General features: G+C 47.9%; 1 pseudogene; it reads right to left on the bottom strand.

Moving 5' to 3' along the window:
* Positions 1–19515: 19515 nt before the first annotated feature.
* On the bottom strand, positions 19516–20059 carry LOC138297064 (ADP-ribosylation factor-like protein 1 pseudogene; annotated as a pseudogene).
* Between the last annotated feature and the right edge of the window lie 5363 nt (positions 20060–25422).

Here is a 25422-nt window from a genome sequence, read left to right as displayed (position 1 = left end):
GCGGCGGTGCTCTGTTCAGCGGTGCTTGTGGGGGCAGGCTCCTTTGCAGTGACTCACCTGCTGTCGGTCCTTCATGGCCCAGCGGGGCTGGTGCTGGCGGTCCTCTCTAGCCCAGCGGGGCTGGTGTTGGCGGTCCTCTCTGGCCCAGCGGGGCTTGTGCTGGCGGTCGTGTCTGGCCCAGCGGGGCCGGTGCAGGCGGTCGTGTCTGGCCCAGCGGGGCTGGTGCTGGGGGTCCTCTCTTGCCCAGCGAAGCTGGTGCTGGCGGTCATGTCTGGCCCGGCGGGGCTTGTGCTGGCGGTCGTGTCTGACCCAGCGGGGATGATGGCGGTGGCCTCTTGGGCAGTAGGGCAGGTGCTGGCAGTGGCCTCCTGGGCAGCGGGGAGGATGGCGGTGGCCTGCTGGGCAGCGGGGATGATGGCGGTGGCCTCTTGGGCAGCGGGGATGATGGCAGTGGCCTGTTGGGCAGCAGGGCAGGTGCTAGCGGTGGCCTCCTGGGCAGCGAGGATGATGGCGGTGGCCTCCTGGGCAGCAGGGATGATGGCGGTGGCCTCTTGGGCAGCAGGGCAGGTGCTGGCAGTGGCCTCCTGGGCGGCGGGGATGATGGCGGTGACCTCCTGGGCAGCGGGGCTGATGGCGGTCTTCTCCGCTGTGCTGCTCTTCCCAGACCTGCTGACTTTCTTGTGGCCCTTCCCCACCTTGGAAGGTGTCGCAGCTTACTTCACACTCCCACCTGTACCCCTGGGAGCAGCTTTGGTGGCTGGAGTCTTCCCCCTCTCCCGCCGGGCATTGGCCAACGTTTGATGCTTCACAGGTGGGGGACTGTCCGTGCTGTGGCTCCGTGCCACACTGGCTGCCCTGGTGGCCGGTGCACTCCAGATTCAGGTGACTACAGGCACCACTGGTCCCGGAGATGTTGTGGCTGAGGTGCTAGGTTGGGACCTGGAGAATCAGGCCCTAGGAGACGGACGGGGTGGGGGAGGTGTGGGAAAGAAGTCAAGGTTGGACAGGAAAAGTTTTTGGGAGACACTGGGACGGGTAGCTGGAGGGGGTTTGGGAGTGGAGGAAGAGGTTGTGGTTGTAGGAGGTGTTCGTTTGGTGACTTTGGGTGAAGGTGCATGCACTGGAGGCTGTCATGAGGTGGATGGCTGTTGGGTGGGTGTGTGCCTGCGTTTGTGTATCTTGGGAGGTGGCGTCACAGACACACTGGGAGAGGACACAGGGGACGTGTGAATGGTAGTTGGGGGGGTGAGTGCACGTGAGCGGGGTGTGGTGGTGTGTGTGCTGGTGATGGCAGTAGTGGCTGTAGATGTAGTGCATGCAGGTGTGAGTGGAGACGAGACTGGGAGGGAGGAGGGTGACGAGGAGGAGGGGGACACAGTGGAGGCAGTGGATGTTGGTGTGTCTGCATGTGTGTGATGCTTGCGTGAGTGCCTGTGAGATGTGTGGTGCTTATGTTTGCCAGAGCTTCCCTTGTGTGTTGATGTGTGTGCATGCTGGTCTGAAGGTGTGCTTGGGATAGGCTGAGGTAGAGGGGATTGGGTCTGGGTGGAGGAAGTTGGAGGGGGGAGGCTAGAGACAGGGACAATGGCTGCCATCAGTGCTGAGGCCAGAGTCTGAAAAGCTCGCTGAAGGTCCGCCTGACCAGAATGAATGCCCTTCAGGAATGCATTTGTTTGTTGCAACTGCCTTTCTACACCCTGGATGGCATTCAAAATGGTAGACTGCCCAACAGTGAAGGATCTCAGGAGGTCAATGGCCTCTTCACTGAGGGCAGCAGGGGTGACTGGGGTAGGGCCTGAGGTGCCTGGGGCGAAGGTGATGCCCACCCTCCTGGGTGAGCGGGCACGGGGCAAAGGCTGAGGGGCTGCTGGGAGGGCGGTGCTGGTGGGGGGGTGGCGGCTGCACCTGTAGATGCGGGGGGCACAGAGGTTGCCGCTGCCACCACAAGGGTGCTCCCATCAGAGGACGAGTCTGTGTCACTGGTGTCAGCTCTTGTCCCTGCCGTGGAGCTCCCCTCGCCCTCCGTCCCACTGGTGAAATCAGACTCCGTTGTCTGGCACTCCAGGGCCATGTAGGATGCAGCTCCCTCCTGCTCCGGTGCCACTGTTCTTCCGCCAGATGATGCTAATGCACACAAGAACAGGGAGACCACAAAAAGGGGGGGGACGACAGAAGAAAGACATGTTGAGTGCATGCATTACCGCTACAGTTGGTGGACATGACAGACACAGAAGCCCCCTGCACTACGCCGCGCTCTTGGGCTCCACTGTTCAATCCCTGGGACATGGCCTACAAGGCTATGGATGACATCTGCACACATGGATGAGACAGGAGCATGACTAGGTGTACTTGGCACTGTACAGAGGTGGGGTGGGGTGCCACATGGCCTGCCTTATGGAGGGACCTTGCCTACTAAACTCGCCCTGGCCTAGGGAAACCCACAGCCCACCTACCCCACCCAGACACCCGCACTGTGCACAAAATCAGCAAGATGAGAGTGTGTCATGACCACACAAACTTGCCAAGTCAAATCAAAGAAGTGCACGAGAAAAGCAAAGAGATATCCTCAGTGGAGACAGCAAAGCCCAAACTGGAAGGTTTGCAGAGTAATCTTGCGCTTATTTCAAAGGAAGAATCAAGAAGAGAAGATCCAAGATGGCCGCTGTGAGTCTTGAAGGTTAGTTACAGTTCTAGTCTTGCAATCGGTTGGTTGCTAGGTTACGAGCTCTCCAGCTGGAAGCCTTGCACTTCAACTGAGGTCTGACAGGAATCAGCTGTGTGGAGAGAGAGCGCGCTTCAGAACAGAAACTCCTGTGAGGTAAAATTACATTTGAAGATTATATTACAGAAAACTGATAAATATTGTCAAGGTTTATTCGAAGAGTTTGATAGTAGACCGTTCCCGTGGAAGTCGGCAAGGCTACAGAGTTAATGTATGAATTAACCTTATGTTTACAAGGTTCTTGTTTAAGATATTAAATTCAAAGATAATACGAACTTTAAAAGAGCAAGCATCTACAAATGTCAAGGTTATAAACAAAGGCCAAGTTTAAAGGAGAAACGAACTGTTAACAAATAAGCATTTACAAATTCAATGGTAATAAACCAAAATAGAGTTTAAAAGAGAAACGAACTTAAATAAACAAGCATTTACAACTACAAGTTATGGACAGATGTCGAAGTAAGGAAGGAGAAACTAACTATAATAAACAAGCATTTACAAATACAAGTTATCAACAAATGTCGAAGTAAGAAAGGAGAAACGAACTTTAATAAACAAGCATTTACAAATACAAGTATTGACAGAAGTCACAATAAGACAGGAGAAATTAAATAACATCAGCTGATTTGAAGAACGCATTATCACCAACTATATATATATATATATAGCATCATAAAACCAATCTCTAAACAAAGGTTGAGAAGTTCTTCCAGAATCAGTAATAAGCATTTTTTTAAGAAGAGCTATAATTTATAGAGAGAAGCAAGGCTACAGAGAACTCAGGGTGAGTGAAGAAATAATAGAATTAAAGAGAATTAAGTTTTGAGAGTAGAAAGTGAAAAACTGATGTTGTATGTCCCTAGTAATTGCGACTGTGACTCTTGCAGGTGCTGTATCCAATCTTAGATGTGAAGAGGCAGACTGAGTACTGGCGTTCATCATCTCTGTGGCAGTCTCTCTACCATCCCATTCCCCTTTCCCCCTCCGGGTTACTCAGCACGAAGGATTAATATTTGTTGTGAGTAGCTTGGGTCGGGACTGAGGAGTTATCTTCTGCTTCTGAGGAAATCGAATTGAAGTATCCTGACAGATTGAAGTGCCATCACCCTAATTTTAGGGAAAAAACAGATTTCCTCCTGAGCAGAATGGCAGAAGGAATTGATATAAAAGCATTAGCCACCGTTTTGGAAGGGTTACAGAAACAATTAAATAACACCATAGAAGAAACAGTTCAAATAAAACAGCGAATAAATGAGTTAGGGAACACCGCTAAATCAAATGAATCTGTGTTTTCACAAATCCCTAGCCCTTCAATGTCTGCAGGTATATCCACTCAAGTAATTCATGCGGTTTCCCCTATTATTCCTTTGGCTCAACCCGAGCGCTTCGGTGGGGATCCAAATAAGGCGCAGATTTTTCTGACCCAATGATCATTGCATTTTTTATGTAGACCAGTCATTTTTTCCGAAGACCAGTCCAAAGTGGCATTTATATTGTCTTGTCTGACAGGAGATGCGGCCGCATGGTCCATGCCAATAATTTCCAGAAATGATCCTGTTTTATATAATTTCCAAAATTTCAAGGAAGAGTTCTTAAGAATATTTGATCGGCGAACTGCAGCTCAAGCCACTGACAATGAACTACTGGAAATCAGGCAAGGTAATAAAGATCTAGTAGCCTATCTGGCTCATTTCAATAAACTCATTGTAGAGACTGCCTGGCCGGAGTCAAAAAGAGCCGCCATATTTTATCGTGGACTGAGAGATGAATTGAAAGATGCCTTAGCACAAGTTCCAAATAGACCCACCGAAATTTCGGAGTTAATTGATCTTGTGTTACAGATTGACCACCGGTTAACTGAACAAAGAGCAGAAAAGAGAAGAGAGTATTGACCATTTCCCCTGAGAATTGATCGTGTAAGAAATGATCATACGAGAGCCGGAGAAGGGATAACGATAGAAGAACCAATGCAAATTGGTTCCATCCGAGGTCCTTTATCTAAGGAAGAAAAAGAGAAAAGAAGAGTGAATCAACTATGTTTATATTGCGGTGCATCTGGGCATTTTGTTAAAAACTGTCCCAAGAAACCCAAAGCTCTTCAGTCGGGAAAAGGCCAGCTTCATCAGTAGAGGGAGTTGCCCTGATGAAAGCAGAACCCAAGACAACTCCTCTAGATCAACGAGTGGCGAATACCTTACAAACCGCAGCGCCACATTTGGTACAAACAGTATCAGTTAAGACACTTGAGAAGGAAATTCAAGGGATCTCAGTTATGATAGACTCTGGAGCTACGGGCAACTTCTGTGATATCAAATACGCTCGTAAAATGGGTATTCGATTTATCAAGAAATCTACTTTGGAAGTAGTAAGAGCTGTGGATGGAACCAATCTTTCTTCAGGACCCATTTCCCATGAGACCGAACCAATTCAGATGCAAGGTTTTGGTGGACATCAGGAGCAGATAATCTTTAATTTGATAGATGCTCCACAATTTCAACTCATTTTGGGTCTGCCCTGGCTTACAGAACATAATCCACAAATTGATTGGAGCAAAAGAACGATCAAGATGAATTCCTCTTACTGCAAAGAGAATTGCTTTCATGATGGAGTGGAAGTGTCCACCAAGTCCCAAGCGGCCTGTTTATCATCACACTCTTCAATGATCTGTGCACTAAAGACAGCAGAAATCCCAAAAGAATATGAGGATTTAGTCGCCGTTTTTGATGAAAAGGAGGCTGAGAAATTGCCACCACATCGACCCTATGACTGCAAAATTGAACTGGAGCCAGGTGCAATATTGCCATGTAGCAGAATATACGCATTGACCGAAGCAGACAATCAACATTTAAAGGAGTATTTGGATCAATATCTTGCTAATGGTTTTATTTGTCCTTCTGAATCTCCAGTGTCATCCCCACTATTTTTCATACCAAAGAAGGATGGGAGTCTTTGAACTTGCATTGATTATCGAGCCCTCAATCACGTTACCATCAAGAATCGATACCCACTGCCTTTAGTGTCAGTTTTATTAGATCAAGTAAAGAATGCTAGAATCTACACCAAATTGGACCTGCGAGGAGCATATCATTTGATTCGAGTGGCTTCAGGGGATGAATGGAAAACCGCTTTTCGGACTCGATACGGATTATTTGAATATCAAGTGATGCCTTATGGGTTATGCAATGCTCCCGCTGCCTTCCAGCATTTCGTTAATGATATATTACGAGAATTCCTCGACCGGATTGCCGTGGTTTATATAGATGACATTTTAATCTTTTCCGACAATCTACAGGAGCACATTTCCCATGTTCGATCCATCCTCACAAGGTTGCAAGAAAACCATCTCTATGTAAAATTGGAGAAGTGTGCATTTCATGTGGAACGAGTTGAGTTCTTAGGATTCATTTTGTCACCAGAAGGAGTTAGTATGGATCCTGCCAAGATAAAGACAGTGCAACATTGGCCTTCTCCTTGCAATGTCAAAGAGATCCAGAGTTTCTTGGGGTTCGCTAATTTTTATCGAAGATTCATATCCAATTTTTCTCAAACAGTTACACCCATTACTCGATTGTTGAAGAAAGGAGTGAAGTTTGAGTGGACAAAAGAAGCTGAAAATGCTTTTAATTTTTTGAAGAATTCCTTCGTCTCAGCTCCAATCTTGCTCCACCCCAATCCAGATGAGCCATATTATGTGGAGGCAGATGCCTCAGATGTTGCCATAGGAGTTATCCTTTCCCAGCGTCATAAAGATACAGGTCAATTACATCCAGTGGCCTATTTCTCTCGAAAATTAACACCACCAGAGATAAATTATTCAATTGCGGATAAGGAGCTATTGGCAGTCAAAGAAACTTTTCGTGAGTGGAGGAATTACATTTTGGGAGCTAAGCATAAAGTGACCGTTTACACGGACCACCGAAATTTACAGTTTTTAAAATCAGCTCGAACTCTAACAGCTAGACAACTGCGTTGGTCCCTATATTTTGCAGACTTTGATTTTGTTATCACTTTCAGACCAGGAAAAGTAAATGGGAAGGCAGATGCTCTATCTCGAATTGATACCGGTGCAGTTAAAGAGCCTCCAGAAAAAGAATTGATTATTCCACAAGAGAAGTTCATATCTGCCATATTGTATGAAAATTTAACCAAAGAAATTCAAGAAAACTTAACATTCGAAGGAATGCTGAAGTGGTCCAAAGAAGGCCAAGGAAGAGAAATCAAAAAAGGTTTGCCATACTTTAAAGGTGCACTGTTTGTTCCGACTGTGGAGCTGCAAGAAAAAATTCTTCAGGCTTATCATGACGATTAATTGGCTGGACACAAAGGAATTCAAAAGACTCAAAATCTAATACAACGAGAATTTTGGTGGCCAAAAATGAAAACTCAGATAAGACAATATGAGTCAACTTGTGACAAATGTCAAAGAGGGAAATCAAATAGAACAGCTTCATAAGGTCTGTTAAGACCTTTGCCCACTGCACCCCATGCCTGGCATACTGTTACTATGGATCTTATAGTGGACCTCCCTGGTAGCCAAGGTTTTAACACTATCCTAGTTTTTGTAGACACTTTCACTAAAATGGCGCATTTCATTCCTTTGAAAGAAATCCCTCGAGCCCCACAGGTTGCACAGTTGTTTACACAACACATAGTACGCGCCCATGGTATCCCAAAAATTCTAGTTTCAGACAGGGGGTCCCAATTTGTTTCTCGCTTTTGGAAGGCCTTTAGTAAAAGATTAGGAATTGATTCTCGTTACTCTACCAGTTACCATCCTGAAACCGATGGGCAAACAGAGAGAGTGAATCAAGAGTTAGAACAGTATTTAAGACTCAATTTATTCGATAAAGAGAAGGAATGGCCCGAGTTGATGTGGGCATCTGAATTTGCTTACAATAATGCTGTTCATTCCACCACTGGGTTCACCCCCTTTTATCTGAACCATGGTAGACATCCTAATGTAATGTTGGGTAAAGAAGATGATTCAGTGCCTGCAGTAGAAGAGATGGTGAGGGATTTGCAGACCACGTTAGTTAGGGCTAGAAAAAACATCATTCAAGCAAAAGACTCATATAAGACTCAGGCTGATAGAAAAAGAAGAGAGAGACCCATTTATTCGAAAGGAGACAAAGTTTGGTTATCCACTCGTCATTTACGTCTCAAAGGAAATCGCAAATTTCAGCCACGATTTATAGGCCCATTCAAAGTTGACAAGATGATCAATCCAGTGGCAGTTAAATTGCAGTTGCCAGCTCATCTAAAGATACATCCTTTTTTCCATGTCTCCTTGTTAAAGAACAGTCCTCCAAATTTACGTCAAAACTCCCCTCCAATTCCTATCCAGATTAGCTCTGCAGAAGAGTATGAGGTCAATCAAATCTTAGATTCCAAAATCCGTAATGGCCAGCTTTATTATCTAATTGATTGGAAAGGTTATGGTCCAGAGGAACGATCCTGGGCGCCGCACGAGTATGTACATGCTTCAAGATTAGTGAGAAACTTTCATAGAACCTACCCAAGCAAACCTAAATTGGAGAACTGTTCCTTGAGGGGGAGTACTGTCATGACCACACAAACTTGCCAAGTCAAATCAAAGAAGTGCATGAGAAAAGCAAAGAGATATCCTCAGTGGAGACAGCAAAGCCCAAACTGGAAGAAGGTTTGCAGAGTAATCTTGCGCTTATTTCAAAGGAAGAATCAAGAAGAGAAGATCCAAGATGGCCGCTGTGAGTCCTGAAGGTTAGTTACAGTTCTAGTCTTGCAATCAGTTGGTTGCTAGGTTACGAGCTCTCCAGCTGGAAGCCTTGCACTTCAACTGAGGTCTGACAGGAATCAGCTGTGTGGAGAGAGAGCGCGCTTCAGAACAGAAACTCCTGTGAGGTAAAATTACATTTGAAGATTATATTACAGAAAACGGATAAATATTGTCAAGGTTTATTCGAAGAGTTTGATAGTAGACCGTTCCCGTGGAAGTCGGCAAGGCTACAGAGGTAATGTATGAATTAACCTTATGTTTACAAGATTCTTGTTTAAGATATTAAAGTCAAAGAAAAAACGAACTTTAAAAGAGCAAGCATCTACAAATGTCAAGGTTATAAACAAAGGCCAAGTTTAAAGGAGAAACGAACTGTTAACAAATAAGCATTTACAAATTCAATGGTAATAAACCAAAATAGAGTTTAAAAGAGAAACAAACTTAAATAAACAAGCATTTACTACTACAAGTTATCGACAGATGTCGAAGTAAGGAAGGAGAAACTAACTGTAATAAACAAGCATTTACAAATACAAGTTATCAACAAATGTCGAAGTAAGAAAGGAAAAACGAACTTTAATAAACAAGCATTTACAAATACAAATATTGACAGAAGTCACAATAAGACAGGAGAAATTAAATAACATCAGCTGATTTGAAGAACGCATTATCACCAACTATATATATATATATATATAGCATCATAAAACCAATCTCTAAACAAAGGTTGAGAAGTTCTTCCAGAATCAGTAATAAGCATTTTTTTAAGAAGAGCTATCATTTATAGAGAGAAGCAAGGCTACAGAGAACTCAGGGTGAGTGAAGAAATAATAGAATTAAAGAGAATTAAGTGTTGAGAGTAGAAAGTGAAAAACTGATGTTGTAATTCCCTAGTAATTGCGACTGTGACTCTTGCAGGTGCTGTATCCAATCTCTCTACCATCCCATTCCCCTTTCCCCCTCCGGGGTACTCAGCACGAAGGATTAATATTCGTTGTGAGTAGCTCGGGTCGGGACTGAGGAGTTATCTTCTGCTTCTGAGGAAATCGAATTGAAGTATCCTGACAGAGTGTACTCACCCCCTTGTGGCTGCTGTGATGCCCCCAAGCGCCCATCCGGGTACGCCAGGATCCTGAACATCAGGGTGGTCATGGTGCGACAGGCACCCCTCCCACGTTGGGAGGCCATACCTAGCTGAGCCTCCGCCGTCTTCTTGCTCCAGCGGCGAATGTCCTCCCATCTCCGGCAGTGGGTGCTCCGTCTGTGGTAGATCCCCAGGGTCCGGACGTCCTTGGCGATGGCATGCCAAATATCTTTTTTCTGGTAGGCGCTGACCTACATGAATTGTACAGGGGGAAAAGAAATGTTATTACCAACTGCAGCGTCACAGTCATTGGCCCCCATCCCTACCCTTGCCATGTGGCACATGCACTCATCGTCGTTTCATGCACGGCTAAATCTCCCCCCCATCTTTCATCCACCCCACTCCACACAGGCATAGCCCATACAGCATGCTCCCAGTGTACTTACCTGTTTGTCTGGAGGACCGTAGAGTAGCGTGTACTGGGGGAGGACCCCATCCACGAGTTACTCCAACTCCTCCGATGTGAAGGCAGGGGCCCTTTCCCCAGACACTCGAGCCATTGTCTCTTCCAAACCAAGGTCACAGCAGCACTTGCAGTGTAGGTCCTCTCCTGTTGAAGATCAGGTATCGAGTGATTGAACAGATAGAAAATTGGCAGTTACGTCTGCGGCGGTGCGTACCGTCACCGCCGGCGTACATCATCATTGGCTCCTGGGACCCATAGGGTCCAATGTTAACCAATGCAGCATTCGACCGCCTACTGCAACGTTGTACAACGCCAGCACAGTTACCTCACATCCCATTGTCCCACTTTACAGGTCAGGCAGCCGCCATTTCAGGGGCCGACTTGGCTTAATTTTTAACTGGGTCACACATACCTAGGCCTAGCCTCAACACACATACAGGCCACTTTTCGGATTATGATTTGTGTTCTGTGTAAGCTGTGGGTACGTACCTCTGAGTTGGTTGACTCTGTGCTCGCTGTTGTCCTTCATAGGCATTGTCCGCTGGGACATGTGAGGAGATGGCGGCATCCTCCGGTGTACAGACCGCTGGTGGACCTGTCAACAATGGAGGAAAGACATGTGATCATCACCTACAGGCTTGACCGTGCCACAATCCAGGAACTGTGTACCCAGCTGGAGCCAGACCTGATGTCAGCTATCTGCCATCCCACAGAAATCCCCCCTCAAGTGCAGGTGCTGTCAATACTCCATTTCCTTGCAAGTGGGTCATTTCAAACAACAGTGGCCATAGCATCAGGGATGTCCCAGCCTATGTTTTCCAACGTGTTGTCCAGAGTGTTGTCTGCCCTACTGAAACAAGTGTTGTCTGCCCTACTGAAACACATGCGCAGCTACATCGTTTTCCCTCAGATGGAGGATTTGCCTACAGTGAAAGGTGATTTCTATGCCCTGGGACATATCCCCAACATCATAGGTGCCATTGATGGTACACATGTGGCTTTGGTACCCCCCGCAGGAGTGAACAGGTGTACAGAAACCGGAAGAGTTATCATTCCATGAATGTGCAGATGGTGTGTTTGGCAGACCAGTACATCTCCCATGTTAATGCCAAGTTCCCTGGCTCAGTGCATGACACCTACATCCTGCGGAATAGCAGCATCCCTTATGTGATGGATCAACTCCAGAGGCACGGTGTGTGGCTATTAGGTGAGCACCTGGAAGCAAGACAGTCGGAATGGTTGTCTGGGTCCGGGGATATCCCTACAGGTTAGTGTGTGTCTAACAGTTGTCCCTCGCCATTTGCAGGTGACTCTGGTTACCCCAACCTGTCATGGCTACTGACCCCAGTGAGGAATCCCAGGACAAGGGCAGAGGAACGCTACAATGAGGCCCATGGGTGAACTCAGCGGATTATAGAGCGGACCTTCGGCCTCCTGAAGGCCAGGTTCTGGTGCCTCCATATGCCAGGTGGATCCCTATTCTACTCACCAAAGAAGGTGTGCCAGATCATCGTGGCCTGCTGTATGCTTCACAAGTAAGCTTTGCGACGACAGGTGCCTTTTCTGCAGGAGGATGGTCCAGATGGCAGTGTTGTTGCAGCTGTGGAGCCTGTGGACAGTGAAGACGAGGAAGCAGAAGAAGAGGACATGGACAACAGGAACTCGGTGATCCTGCAATATTTCCAGTGAGACACAGGTAAAAATACAGACCTGCCTACTACATGTACTTTAACACTACTACCTCTCTACTGTCTGTCGTTTTCACCCAGTGTATGGTCACTGAGTTGTCACTTTCCCATACGATTTCACAGATGTGGGTCCCACAGTGTGACATCTGCTTTGTTTCCTCATGGACTAGAGCTGTGTGACATAGGTATGTTGACATTACAATTGAAAGAGCATTTTGTCACTGTAATTGCTAATACACTATTTCGAAATCACAGACTGACTCCAGATTGTTTTGTGCTTCAAGGGTGTTTATTTAAGTGCTCAATATTGGAGGGGGTTGAAAAATGGTGAGGGGTGATGGTGGAAGAATGTCAATGGCAGAGTCCAGTCTATTAGTCTCACAGGTGCATTGCCCAAATGGGCATAGGAAGTGGAGCTGGGGCAGTTTGAGGATTGACAGGGTGACAAAGTGGGACAGAAAGATGACATTCAGGATGGTCTCATTTCTTGGCGGGGGTCTTGGCATCGTTCTCTGTCTTTGTCCTGGATCTCAGGGACCGTTTGCGGGGTGGTTCTCCCTCTGCAGGGGGTGGGGTGCTGGTGTGGTGGTCCTGTCCACTAGCGCCGGCGGAGGTGGTGGGCAGTTCATCGTCCATGCTAGTGCCAGGGGCCCCTTGTTGTGCCACAGTGTCCCTCCTGGTGTTGAGTACTTCCTTCAGCACCCCTACGATGGTGCCCAGGGTGGAATTGATGGTTCTGAGTTCCTCCCTGAAGCCCAAATACTGTTCCTCCTGCAGGTGCTGGGTCTCCTGAAACTTGGCCAGTACCGTTGCCATCGTCTCCTGGGAGTGGTGGTAGGCTCCCATGATGGAGGAGAGGGTCTTGTGGAGAGTGGGTTCCCTTGGCCTGTCCTCCCCCTGTCGCACAGCAGCCCTCCCAGTTCCCCTGTGTTCCTGGGCCTCCGTCCCCTGGACCGTGTGCCCACTACCACTGCCCCCAGTTCCCTGTTGTTGTTGGGGTGGTGGGTTAGCCTGGGTTCCCTGTAGTGGTGGACACACTGCTGCTTGACGTGTCCTGGGAACAGAGGTATGGGCCCGCTGGGTGGGTGCTGCGCTGGTGTTTCCAGAGGGAGGAAGCTCTGTAGTGGCCTGTGACTGTGTCAGGGGAACCGACTGTCCCGAGGTCACTGACGGGCCGAGCTGGTCATCTAGATCCAGTTGGACAGAGCTGCTGTCATCACTGTGGGCCTCTTCTGTTGGTGGTGTGGACATGTGTGGACCCTCCTGTCCGGTGACGCTGGGTAGGGGTCCTGCAGGGGTATAAAAGGATGTTTATTACATCTGTGTGCGGCATGGTGTGCAATAGGTGGGTGACCGTGTACCCCAGTGCTTGCATTCATGTGTGGGACCTTGTGTGATGGTGGTTTAGGGGGGGTGTATGGGTATGTGCAGTGGCCATGCTTTGGTGATGGGTGTCCATGCTTTGTTGTTGCATGCAGGGCTTGGTGTTGGGATGTGTGGTTTGTGATATTGGGACATTTGTGAGGAGTTGGAGTGATGGGGGTGAGGGTGAGGGTGGGGGTATGTGATGGCATGCAGGTAGGGTGGGGGATGTAATAGTAAAGCTTTGACTTACCAGAGTCCATTCCTCCATCTAGTCCTGCGAGGCCCTCAGGATGCAGAATCGCCAAGACTTGCTCCTCCCATGTTGTTAGTTGTGGGGGAGGAGGTGGGGGTCCACCGCCAGTCCGCTGAACCGCAACGTGGTGTCTTGAGACCACGGAACACACCTTCCCCCATAGGTCGTTCCACCTCTTCCTGATGTCATCCTGATTTCTTGGGTGCTGTCCCACTGCGTTGACCCTGTCCACGATTCTTCTCCATAGCTCCATCTTCCTAGCTATGGAGGTGTGCTGCACCTGTGATCCGAATAGCTGTGGCTCTACCCGGATGATTTCCTCCACCATGACCCTGAGCTCCTCCTCAGAGAACCTGGGGTGTCTTTGCCGTGCCATGGGGTGGTGTGGGTGATGTGTGGGGTGGTGTGTGTGGTGATAAGTATTGTGATATTTAGTGGTGTGTTGTGTGAAGTGCGTGGAAGTTCCGTGGGTGATGGTATTGTGTGCCTGTGGATGCTTGGTAGTAGTTTGTAGTGTCTCTCTCTGGCCTTCTCTCAGTAATTGTGGTCGTAGGGGTTTGTGGGTGATGTGGGTGTGTGTTTTATATTGTATTGGGTGTGTGGGAGTGATGTGTGTATGTGTATCAGGTGTGTGTATTTTGAATTGTCCAATGTGGCTGTGTTTTGTAAATGTGTGTATTTTGAGCGCGGCGGTGTGTACCGCCAATGGAATACCGCGGTTGAAAGGCGTGACGGTGGAGGATTTGTTTTCGCCAGTTTATCACTGACCTTTGGTGTGGCGGACTTGTGTGGGTGTCTGAATTTTGGCGGATTCCGTGCTGTGGGTCATAATAGCTGTGGCGGAATTCCACGGCCGCGGCGGTGTGTTGGCGGTCTTCTGCACAGCGGTAAGCGTTTTTTACCGCCAATGTTGTAATGACCGCCATAATGTCCTGCTTTGGAGCATTATCCCTTTATTGTCCCATTTTGTATATACTCAAATGTTCACAATAATGTTAAGATTAAAAGCACAGTCAACGCACATGCAGCAATTAATAAACTACATGGTATTTCTTAAAATAAGCATGTCATGTTTCATTTTTTAACTCTCACAACGCATTCTCGCGTGCGCAGCTATGCCCACTCCTGTGAATGAGATGAAGGATCACAGTTTGTAAAATTTTCCAAGGTTGGCAGGTCTGCAGCCCCCTGCAGGTGAATGGGAGGAGAAGCACTGCCTGGCCCCTGAGGAAGCACTGCCTGGCCCCAGGAGGGTGAAAACGCTTGCTGCTTTTGTCACTGGGGGCTAATATAGCTGCACCGCTGTAAAACAGTCCCCTAGTAACAAAACTGGTCCCCACTGCTGCAAAACTGGCCCCCACCCCTTCAACCTCCTGGGAAAACGCCTGATGCCCTTTATGGCCATTCTGGATCTTATCCAACAGTTACATTGGCTGCATAGATTGTGAAGTAGAATATAGTATTCTGTTTTTTTTGCAGTTTTATATAGAGCAAACTCAACACATTCATTTTTGGTATGCACGGGGAGTTTGAGGGCCTAATTTATGAGGAAATGGCGCAGTGCTGTGATGCAAGCAATTTTGCTGCACTGAGCTGCGTCATTTCCAAAATGTAGGGATGCACCATATTTACCAGAGTATGGAGCATCCCTGTGTTTTCCCCTGCGCTGGCGCTACATCAGCTGGCTAGTGCTTATGATGACACCCTTGCGCCTTGATGTATGGGTGCTAGCATTGTGGGGGTGATTGATTATGTGCAGGAAGGGACACTCTTCTGCACAAAAACATAATTAATGGTGATTTGCCCCTTCTATGTGTGCTACAGAATGCAGCACACATAGAAAGAACTAAAAACAAGGAATAATAAAAGTATTTCTTCTCATTTTGCCACTCTAATGCAACACATGGGGAGGCATTAGTCTTTGGCACTGCCTCTCGTTTACATTTCCTTGTAAATCTGTGGCAGTGTCAAAAAGCAATGAGTTTTGCGTTAGTAAGTCCACAGCAACACCCATTTCACACCCCTTTGCAGCATAAAACTGCATCAGGCGGTCCATATTTACAAGGCCGTGTAAAGCCATGAAAGTGGCTTAATGGCTCTTTGTAAATATGGAGCAGGGCACAATGCCACCAGAGCGTAGCAACAAGTGATGCTCTGGTGGCGCAAGGGACTTGTAAATGAGTCCCTAAGTGATTTACCCAGAATCACAGAATGTTGAGCCAGACACCAAGACTTGAACCTGTTTCCCCAGAGTAGGCACCACTGGCCGCTATGCAACATCTTCTTTAGAGAAGGATTTTGGGAGATGTAGGAGGCTGACCTGGTTTGTAGTGGGTACCCTAGGTACTTACATCTTATACCAGGTCCAGTTATACCTTATTAGTGAAATGTAGTCAGTGTTCTAGCAGCTTAGGCTGTCTAGAGGTAGCTGTAGCAGAGCAGCTTAGGCTGAACCAGGAGACATGGAAAGCTCCTGCAATACCACTATAGATACACAGTACTTATACACAATAAAAGACAATACTCAGTGTTACCAAAAGTAAAGGTACTTTATTTTAGTGACACAAAGCCAAAAATATCTTAGAGGCAATACTCCTTCTGGAGATAAGTATTGTAGGAGGCTGGCCTGGCTTATAGTGGGTACCTTGTGGTACTTACACCTTGTGCAAGGTCCAGTTATCCCTTATTAGTAGAATAGAGGTGTTTCTAGCAGCTTAGACTGTTAGAGGTAGCTATGGCAAAGCAGCTTAGGCTGAACTAGGAGACATGCAAAGCTCCTACTATACCACTTATATCATATAGTACAATATATTAAGAAAACACAATATTCAGAGTTACTAAAAATAAAGGTACTTTATTTTAGTGACAATATGCCAAAAGTATCTCAGAGGATACCCTCACTTAGGAGGTAAGTAATATACACAAATTATATGTACACTAACCAAAACAGGTAAGTAACAGTAAGAAAAGTAGTGCAAACAATGTAGAATCACAATAGGATGCAATAGGTAGACATAGGCCTAGGGGCAACACAAACCATATACTCCAAAAGTGGAATGCGAATCACGAATGGACCCCAGGCCTATGGGAAGTTGTAGAGGGCCGCTGGGACTGTGACAAAACAGTAAGGGTGTCCAAAATACCCCACCCCAAGACCCTGAAAAGTAGGAGTAAAGTTACCCTACTACCCCAGAAAGACAGTATAGTTGAGATAGGGGATTCTGCAAGAACCACAACTGCTACCAAACCACTGAAGACGGATTCCTGGACCTGAGGACCTGTAAAAGAAGGGGACCAAGTTCAAGAGTCACACAAGTGTCCAGGGGGGGCAGCCTCCGGGTGGAAGAAGCTGCAGATTCTGCAACAACGGAAGGTGCCAGGAATTTCTTCTTTGGTAAGAAGATGTCCCACGGCGTGCTGGAAGATGCAGGAGTGTTTCCACGCAGAAATACCACAAATAAGACTTGCTAGCTGCAAGAGTCACGGTTGAGGATTTGGGGTACCAGGAAGGACCAGGATGTCGCCCCTTGGAGGAGGAGACAGAGGGGGCACTCAGCAACTCTTAGAGCCCCCACAGAAGCAGGCAGCACCTGCAGAAGTACCGGAACAGGCACTTAGAAGACTTGAGGACAGCGGTCGACTCAGAGTCACAAAGGAGGGTCCCACAACGTCGGAGTCCAACTCAGCGAGTTGGGGAATGCAGGACGGAGTGCTGGGGACCCAGGCTAGGCTGTGCACAAAGGAAGTCCTGGAAAAGTGCACAGAAGCCGGAGCAGCTGCAAATCACGCAGTACCTAGGTTTGCTGTCTGGCGTGGGGAGGCAAAGACTTACCTCCACCAAATTTGGAGAGAAGGGCCACTGGACTGTGGGAGACACTTGGACCCAGCTCCTGTGTTCCGGGGACCACGCTCGTCAGGATGAGAGGGGACCCAGAGGACCGGTAATGCAGAAGTTTGGTTCCTGCGTTGGCAGGGGGAAGATTCCGTTGACCCACGGGAGATTTCTTCTTGGCTTCCAGTGCAGGGTGAAGGCAGACAGCCCTCAGAGCATGCACCACCAGGAAACAGTCAAGAAAGCCGGCAGGATAAGGCATTACAATGTTGCTGGTAGTCGTCTTGCTACTTTGTTGCGGTTTTGAAGGTGTCCTGGAGCTGTCAGCGGTCGATCCTTGGCAGAAGTCAAAGAGGGAAGTGCAGAGGAACTCTGGTGAGCTCTTGCATTTGTTATCTGAGGAATGGCCCAGAGGAGAGACCCTAAATAGGCCAAAAAGGAGGTTTGGCTACTGAGAAAGGAGGCTTGGCTACCAAGAGAGGTAAGCACCTATCAGGAGGGGTCTCTGACATCACCTGCTGGCACTGGCCACTCAGAGCTGTCCATTGTGCCCCAACACCTCTGAATCCAAGATGGCAGAGGTTTTGGACACAATGGAGGAGCTCTGGGCACCACCCCTGGGGTGGTGATGGACAGGGGAGTGGTCACTCCCCTTTCCTTTGTCCAGTTGCGTGCCAGAGCAGACAATGGGCATCCCTGAACTGGTGTAGACTGGCTTATGCAAGGAGGGCACCATCTGTGCTCTTCAAAGCATTTCCAGAGGCTCTGGGAGGCTACCCCTCCCAAGCCTCTAACACATATGTCCGAAGGGAGAGGGTGTAACACCCTTCTCCCAAAGGAAATGCTTTGTTCTGCCTTCCTGGGACTGAGCTGCTCAGACCCCAGGGGAGCAGAACCCTGTCTGTGAGGTGGCAGCAGCTGTAGCTGCAGTGCAAGCCTGAGAGAGCTGGTTTGGCAGTATTGGGGGTCCATGGTCGAGCCCCCACAATGCATGGGATTGGCCCCTGAATACCAGATTTGGAATGGGGGCCCTTCTAGATACTTTGTTGCAGTTACGGCGGTTCTTGGAGCAGTCCGCAGTTGATCGGATGGTCAGAAGCTGAAGCAGAAGGAACTCATAGGAGAGACCCTTAATAGCCCTGAGAGGGGGTTGACTACCTTACCAAGTATGCACCTATCAGAAGGGGTCTCTGATTTCACCTGCTGGCACTGGCCACTCAGAGATCTCCAGTGTCCCCACACCTTGAAAAACAAGACGGCTAACACCAGGGACACACTGGAGGAGCACTGGGCACCACCCCTGGGGTGTTGATGGACAGGGGAGTGGTCACTCCCCTTTCCTTTGTCCAGTTTCACACCAGAGCAGGGACGGGGGTCCCTGAACCGATGTAGACTGGCTTATGCAAGGAGGGTACCATCTGTGCCCTTCAAAGCATTTCCAGAGGCTCTGGGAGGCTACCCCTCCCAAGCCTGTAACACCTATTTCCAAAGGGAGAGGGTGTAACACCCTCCTCCCAAAGGAAATGCTTTGTTCTGCCTTCCTGGGACTGAGCTGGTCAGACCCCAGAAGGGCAGAACCCTGTCTGTGAGGTGGCAGCAGCTGTAGCTGCAGTGCAAGCCTCAGATAGCTGGTTTGGCAGTACTGGGGGTCCATGGTGGAGCCCCCAGGATGCATGGGATTTCCCACCAAAACCAGATTTGGAATGGGGGAACAATTCCATGGTCTTAGACACCTTACATGACCATATTCTGGGTTTCCATTGTAAAGCTACATATAGGTATTGACCTATAGGTGATGCACGCGTGTAATGGTATCCCCGCACTCACGAAGTCCGGGGATTTGGCCCTGGACAGCGTGGAGTCACCTTTGATAGTGCAAGGGTGCCCTCATACTGAGTAACGTTGCACCTAGCCTTCAGTAAATGAAGGTTAGACATATAGGTGACTTATAAGTTACTTAAGTGTAGTGAAAATGGCGTGAAATAGTATGTGCTCTATTTCACGCAGGCTGCAGTAGCAGTCCTGTGAAAGGGTTTGTCTGAGCTCCTTATGGGTGACAAAAGAAATGCTGCAACTCACAAGTATCTCCTGGAACCCCAGTGGTCCGGTTAGCAGAGCTTCAATGACACAGCTAAGCACTACTGACAACACACACATTAGGCCACAAACTATGAGCACTGGGGTCCTGGCTAGCAGGATCCCAGTGGAACAGGCAAAACACACTGACAAATAAGGTATTAACTATGAGCACTGGGGTCCTGGCTAGCAGGATCTCAGTGATACAGTAAAAACACACTGACACACACTCACAAACAGGCCAAAAGTGGGGAGTAACCATGCTAGAAAGAGGCTACTTTCTCACAGGAGATGGTAAAGTTTTGTGACCAAAACATAACATTGTTTTACTATTCACAAGCAACTGCCTGTACTTCAAGGTTTCCATAAACCATTCCATTGCTTCAAGCCAGTGCCTATGGTTGCAGGGGTCTTAAAAATCTGCAACGTCTTGTCTTTCAAAGCCAGAAACACGACAAAAATAGCTTTCTTAAGTTCAACATCCTTTAACATTGCAACTAACTCAGACTTTGAAATTCACATCCGATCTTGATCACAGTTGTCCACCACATAAATTACTGCATCTGTATTTGAATAATAGCACAACAATTAGGCCTTAAACGTGTCTGGACCCACAAGAACCCACAGTTGAAGTATAAGGTTTTTGTAGGTTACTGCCTCCAGTTGAAGCCAATGGTGGGAACTGTTGTGACCACCTCTCCAACCTGTAACCTGTACAAAATTGTTATCTTCGCAGCACCATCTAGGCCCAAAATCAATATTCGAATTTCCCGAATTCCTAACAAACTAGAAACGATGTTTGATAAAAAGCCACCCATGGTGCTGCTTCTGTTCCATGGTGCTCCTGCTGGTGCTCCTGCACTGGTTACCCCAGTTACCTAACTCTCACACCCCACGGCCTCTTTGTCCCTTTCTTCCTGCCAAAATCCCTGATGTCTCAAAGGTAATATTTAACAATTTTTGATAGTAGTGCTATTCAAATGGTCATAGTCAACACAAGGACATTATTCTGCAGTATGTTTCTTTGGAAAAAAGTAGACACGTTTACATGATTTAGAAAATGGTGGTGACAGGCGCTAGATAAAAAAGGGATAATAAATTAATTCAGAGGATAGTGCCATGTGGTGGGACTTTTTTGAGGAAGAATGATATGGCAAAGGAGATGTTTCTGGAGATGGCCTTCGAATGCCTTCTCAATTAGGGTTGCCAGCACCCCACCATTTCTGGTGGTGTCCTTTTCGATGTAAGACTCCCATGTAGTCTTGCATAGAAAGGCCTCAAATGTTGCTTATATGTGGGGAGAGAATTCCTTGCACACCAGGAACCTTTTGACACTTATACAGCAGACATTTGTGTCAGAAGTTCCACCATTGCTCCCCAGACATTTTCCTTAATGAAGATATCACTGTACGGTTGGGGCTGCTTGAGAGAACAAGTCCCAACTTCAAAGTCTGGAAATCTAATCGGATGAGGTGTGATCAGCTTGCTGTGCAAAGGTGTTTCCCATGCCACGCTGGTGGGTGGCAACCCACCTGGGGAGCCCTAAATAAAGCCCTCTATTGCTTCTTTGTTATTAGCTCATGATGTCAAATCAGGCTTAGACATAACATATATCTTTTTCACTTCTTTACATTTAGATACATCTGAACATTAATGGTCTAGAACAGGTACTTTAATAAGAATATTTTAAGGTTACATTCGCGAAAGAGCACAAGTGTAAGGATATACATTGGTTCAATATGCGTATTGTGGGATATTCTATGTTCATTTAATACTTTGCTTCGTGAGTATGGTAGTTGCCACTGAAAAAATAAATCTTTCAAAGATGTTCAACAATAATCACATAAATCAACAAGACTTTATTTCAGACTCTTTGAGGAGACCACAGTGCAATTTGGAGCTAATGGGCATGAACCGTAGGGCTCGAGGGTGTTTGCCTCTGATGTTTCTGGGTCCGTCCTACTATTGCTCTGCAAACTGGGCCACATGAAAACCTCTTTAGCATTTGGCTGTTTGTGGTAGCAGCAGCGGGAAAACACAGGCTTCTCAGGGAGGTAATGTGAGGCTGCTCAAAATCAGCATTCAGCACACACACATCAGGTTAATAAGTAATTGTGCAACCCAGTGCTTGACTTTCAAGAAGAAAAGTACTTTAGTGCACACACTAAGACTAAACACTACACACAGATACACACACAATGTAATTTTAGTGTCCTCGCACTAGAGTATGTTGGGCCCATGGATGTTATTTAGGGTCGTCACGGGTCAAAGCTGCGACCCCTGGCCTGCCCTTTGCGACCCCTGGCACTCTGCAGCGGTATCTCCGTGAGGGTGGATGAGCATCGCACTCCCGCCAGCAACAGAAGCTGCAAAACCTTTAACAAACTAAACGATAATAAACACTGTTTATTATTGTTTGATTTGTTAATGGGGCGGGACCTTGTGGGTGACCTGGACAAGGAGAGTGCACTGTGCACTCCCCTCAGAGCACATGTGTGTTTGGCCAGCCTTCACGGGCCGGCCAAACACACAAGCGCACTGGGCGTTCTCCAGCCCAGCACTGTGTTGCTGGACTGGGGAGAGCGGACCCAGGCTCCCAGTCTGCCTGGTAGTGCTCTGGCTGGGCACTCCAAGCCAATCCTGATGCTGCTCTGAGTAGAGTCAGGATTGGCCGCAGGGCAGGCTGGGAGCCTGTGCCTGCAGCAATGGCAGAATGAGGAGCGGCGCAGAGTCGGCGGATTGGGTAAGTTTTTTACATTTTATTTTTCAGTATTACATTTTACTTCCCCACCCCGGCGCACCCACCCCAACCCTTGTTAGCACAGTGAGCAGCTCCTGCTGGCACTGCCTATGGGACCCCTGGTCTCAGAGGTAGCAAATTCAGTGCCAAGAATACAGTGACAGCTCATCCTTTTCGACATCAGTTGGGGCTCCGCTCTCTTTATTTTCTATCATTTTTTAATTAAACTAATAGTAAAGAATAATATATCATTCCCTATTAGTGTAATAAAAATGGAGCACAATTAACTGGATTGGGAACTGAGGTAACTAAATAAAGCTTTAAGTGCCTGTTGTGTTCGTGCTTGCAGGTGAGAGTGTGGTTGAGTGTGGTTATGTGAGAGAGAATGTATGTAAGTGTGAATGTGTATGTATGTGTAAGTATGTGTGTGTGTGAGTGAAAGTGGCGGTCAAAGGGCATGTGATGTCACTCCCGCTACCCCTGGCATTTTGGTGAACTGACGCCCATGGTCGGGACCTATCCTGCATACGGTCCATAGTGCTCCACTTTGGTCCAAGTGGATCCATCCTTCGGAAAATGTTTAGTGAGATTAGGCTCAGATGCAGATTACCCACCCCCCCCCCCCCCCTTTGGCTGCGATCACAGTTTCTTACCAAACGCGTCTTTGAGTTAGAGGATCAGACAAACGGCCCAGTGGCCGGCCTCCTCCTCCTCAGTTCTGCCACTTTCCCACTTTTTTGTGCTGAGCGTGAGCTGGCAATTCCTCTAGGCCTCCTCTGCAATTGCAGCTGTGGCTGCTCTGGACCGTCAACGCTGCTGAGGGAGGGCCAGTTCATGGCTGTTTAGTCAGTGCATGGTGAAGCCCCACCCAGGCTCTTCAGTGCCAGATCGATACAGCCATGCACAGGCAGGGTTCTTACAGCAAATAAGGCATCAGGCAGGCCTTCGCAGGTGATTGGGAGAACACAGTTCAGGTCACACCACAGTCTTGGAATGAGCAACAGTTCTGGTGACATTGTGCATCATTAGTCAGACACAGCTTCACAGGAATGGTGGAGTAGCATAATTTGGACATAGCAGCTCAGGCCACGCTGCTTCTTCACAAATCAGGCTCAAATTCCACAGCAGCATCATGTTCTTAGGCACAAAAGCTTAGGACACATCATAGTTTCACGTTCCAGCACAGTGGCTCAAGACACACCACACTTCATGATTCCTGACTGAAATTACAGGGTAGAGTATGGAACCCTACAATACCAGGGCACAGAGATTGGTTTCTGCAGTCCTCCATATCTGCAACCCCACCACACAGGGGCCATGCTGTACCTCACGTCTCATGGTCAGTCACTCCTACAGGGTTGGCAAGCTTCTTCCCTGTCTTGAGAGGCAGGCTGTCTTCTAGGCACTTCAGGACACCCTTTTATGTAGTCAAAGCAGACAGGAGATGTGGATCCACCATCTGCACTTTCAGATCTGTTTCAAGTTTGTTCTTCTTTCAAGTGTCCTCCCCTAACTGCACACCAGTCTTTATGAAGAGTAATGGAGTTACAGATGGGTAGGGGAGCCCTGATTTGCCTCTTCTGCCTGTAAGTTTTCCACCTCATGCACCTAGAATGAAAGAAAAAACTGTGGCTTTCATGTAACACAGGAGCAAAAGAGAGATATACATCTAGTGGCAGAATTTTAAAATGTGACACCAGAGGACCTGGAACAAATAATGGCTTCCCTAGTTGCCCAAATTGTGTGAGCCTACAATAACATTTTATTTCACACAGCCTTCTTTTTCTTTATTATCACATATGAGAGTACTTTTAAATACTTCGGGTCAGGATAAGTGCTGTAGAAGCCCCTCTAATGTTCGAATTATTAGTATATGATGTTGTTCTATCTATATTAAGAATTAAGGCCACGTTTAGGGTTTATGTGTCTACTGACTTGCCTCGTAGTTCACTAATGGCATTCACACGGGTGGGGGGGTGGAGACATAAAGGGTCATTCCGACCCTGGCGGTCATAGACAGCCAGGGCCGGGGACCGCGGATGCACCGCCAACAGGCTGGCGGTGCATCCAGGCCAATTCTGACCGCGGCGGTAAAGCCGCGGTCAGAAAAGGGAAACCGGCGGTTTCCCGGCGGTTTCCCGGCGGTTTTCCCCTGGCCTGAGGAATCCTCCATGGCGGCGCTGCAGGCAGCGCCGCCATGGGGATTCCGAACCCGTTCCCGCCAGCCTGGTTCTGGCGGTTTTGACCGCCAGAACCTGGCTGGCGGGAATGGGTGTCGTGGGGCCCCTGGGGGCCCCTGCAGTGCCCATGCCAATGGCATGGGCACTGCAGGGGCCCCCTAACAGGGCCCCACAAAGATTTTCAGTGTCTGCATGGCAGACACTGAAAATCGCGACGGGTGCAACTGCACCCGTCGCACCCTTTCCACTCCGCCGGCTCCATTCGGAGCCGGCATCCTCGTGGAAGGGGGTTTCCCGCTGGGCGGGCGGGCGGCCTTCTGGCGGTCGCCCGCCAGCCCAGCGGGAAACTCAGAATGACCGCCGCGGTCATTTGACCGCGGTGAGGTCATTTGGCGGCTCCCGCCAGGCGTGCGGTTACCGCCGCCGGCGGGAGTCAGAATGACCCCCATAATGTTTCTAATTTCATATTTAAAAACTATCATGTCTATGCAGTGATATAAACTGATGTAATAAGGTGAACCGGTTCCACATGTTAAAAAACACACTTTTATGAATTTTGAAGCCACTGTACCGTATTTTTACATTATGTTTGTTGTACGATATACATGCCAAACATTTTCATGGCTTGGCTCATGTAAGGTCCCTTAGAGCCAAACCAGACATTTAGGGCAATATTTATGACCTGGATTGCATCGTTCTTGGACCAAGCAACGTCGCACAAGAACAACGCAAACCTTAAGCCACTTTGTGTGGCTTTGAATGTCTTCAAAAAAGTTTAAGCAATGCAATGCAGTGGAAAACACTGCATTGCATTACTTCGCACAAGGAAGTGTTCCATGGACGTTGCATGGGTGTTCCCATGCAACTGCCATGGTTTTTGACCCATTTCCAGTTTTCCCAAACCTGGTAAACCTGGGAATGTGACAAAACAAAACAGCTCCTCAGGAGAGGCGTAACAAGGATAAATATCTTTATTTCTCCTCGCTTTTCTTCTTTCTTTGTGTGCAGCATTCCTCAGCACACACCGAAAGAGGAATAAAGCCTCTCAGGGTTGTTTTGTGCAGGAAGGTGCACCCTCCTGCACAAAAACAATCCTGCTTACAACACAGGCTTCCTTGCACTGTGGTGCAAAGGTGCTGGTGTTAGCGCTAGGCTTCCAAAATGGTGCCAGCACAAGGGAAAAGGACAGGAATGTGCTTTATTGGAAAAACACTGCACATTCCTGCCATTTCCCTGTGATGCAGGGCAGCACAGCAAAGGG

The sequence above is a fragment of the Pleurodeles waltl genome, chromosome 5, assembly GCF_031143425.1.
Source record: "Pleurodeles waltl isolate 20211129_DDA chromosome 5, aPleWal1.hap1.20221129, whole genome shotgun sequence".
Lineage (NCBI taxonomy): Eukaryota > Metazoa > Chordata > Amphibia > Caudata > Salamandridae > Pleurodeles > Pleurodeles waltl.
The sequence above is the reverse complement of the archived record's forward strand: the minus strand, read 5'-3'. Positions and strand labels throughout refer to the sequence as shown.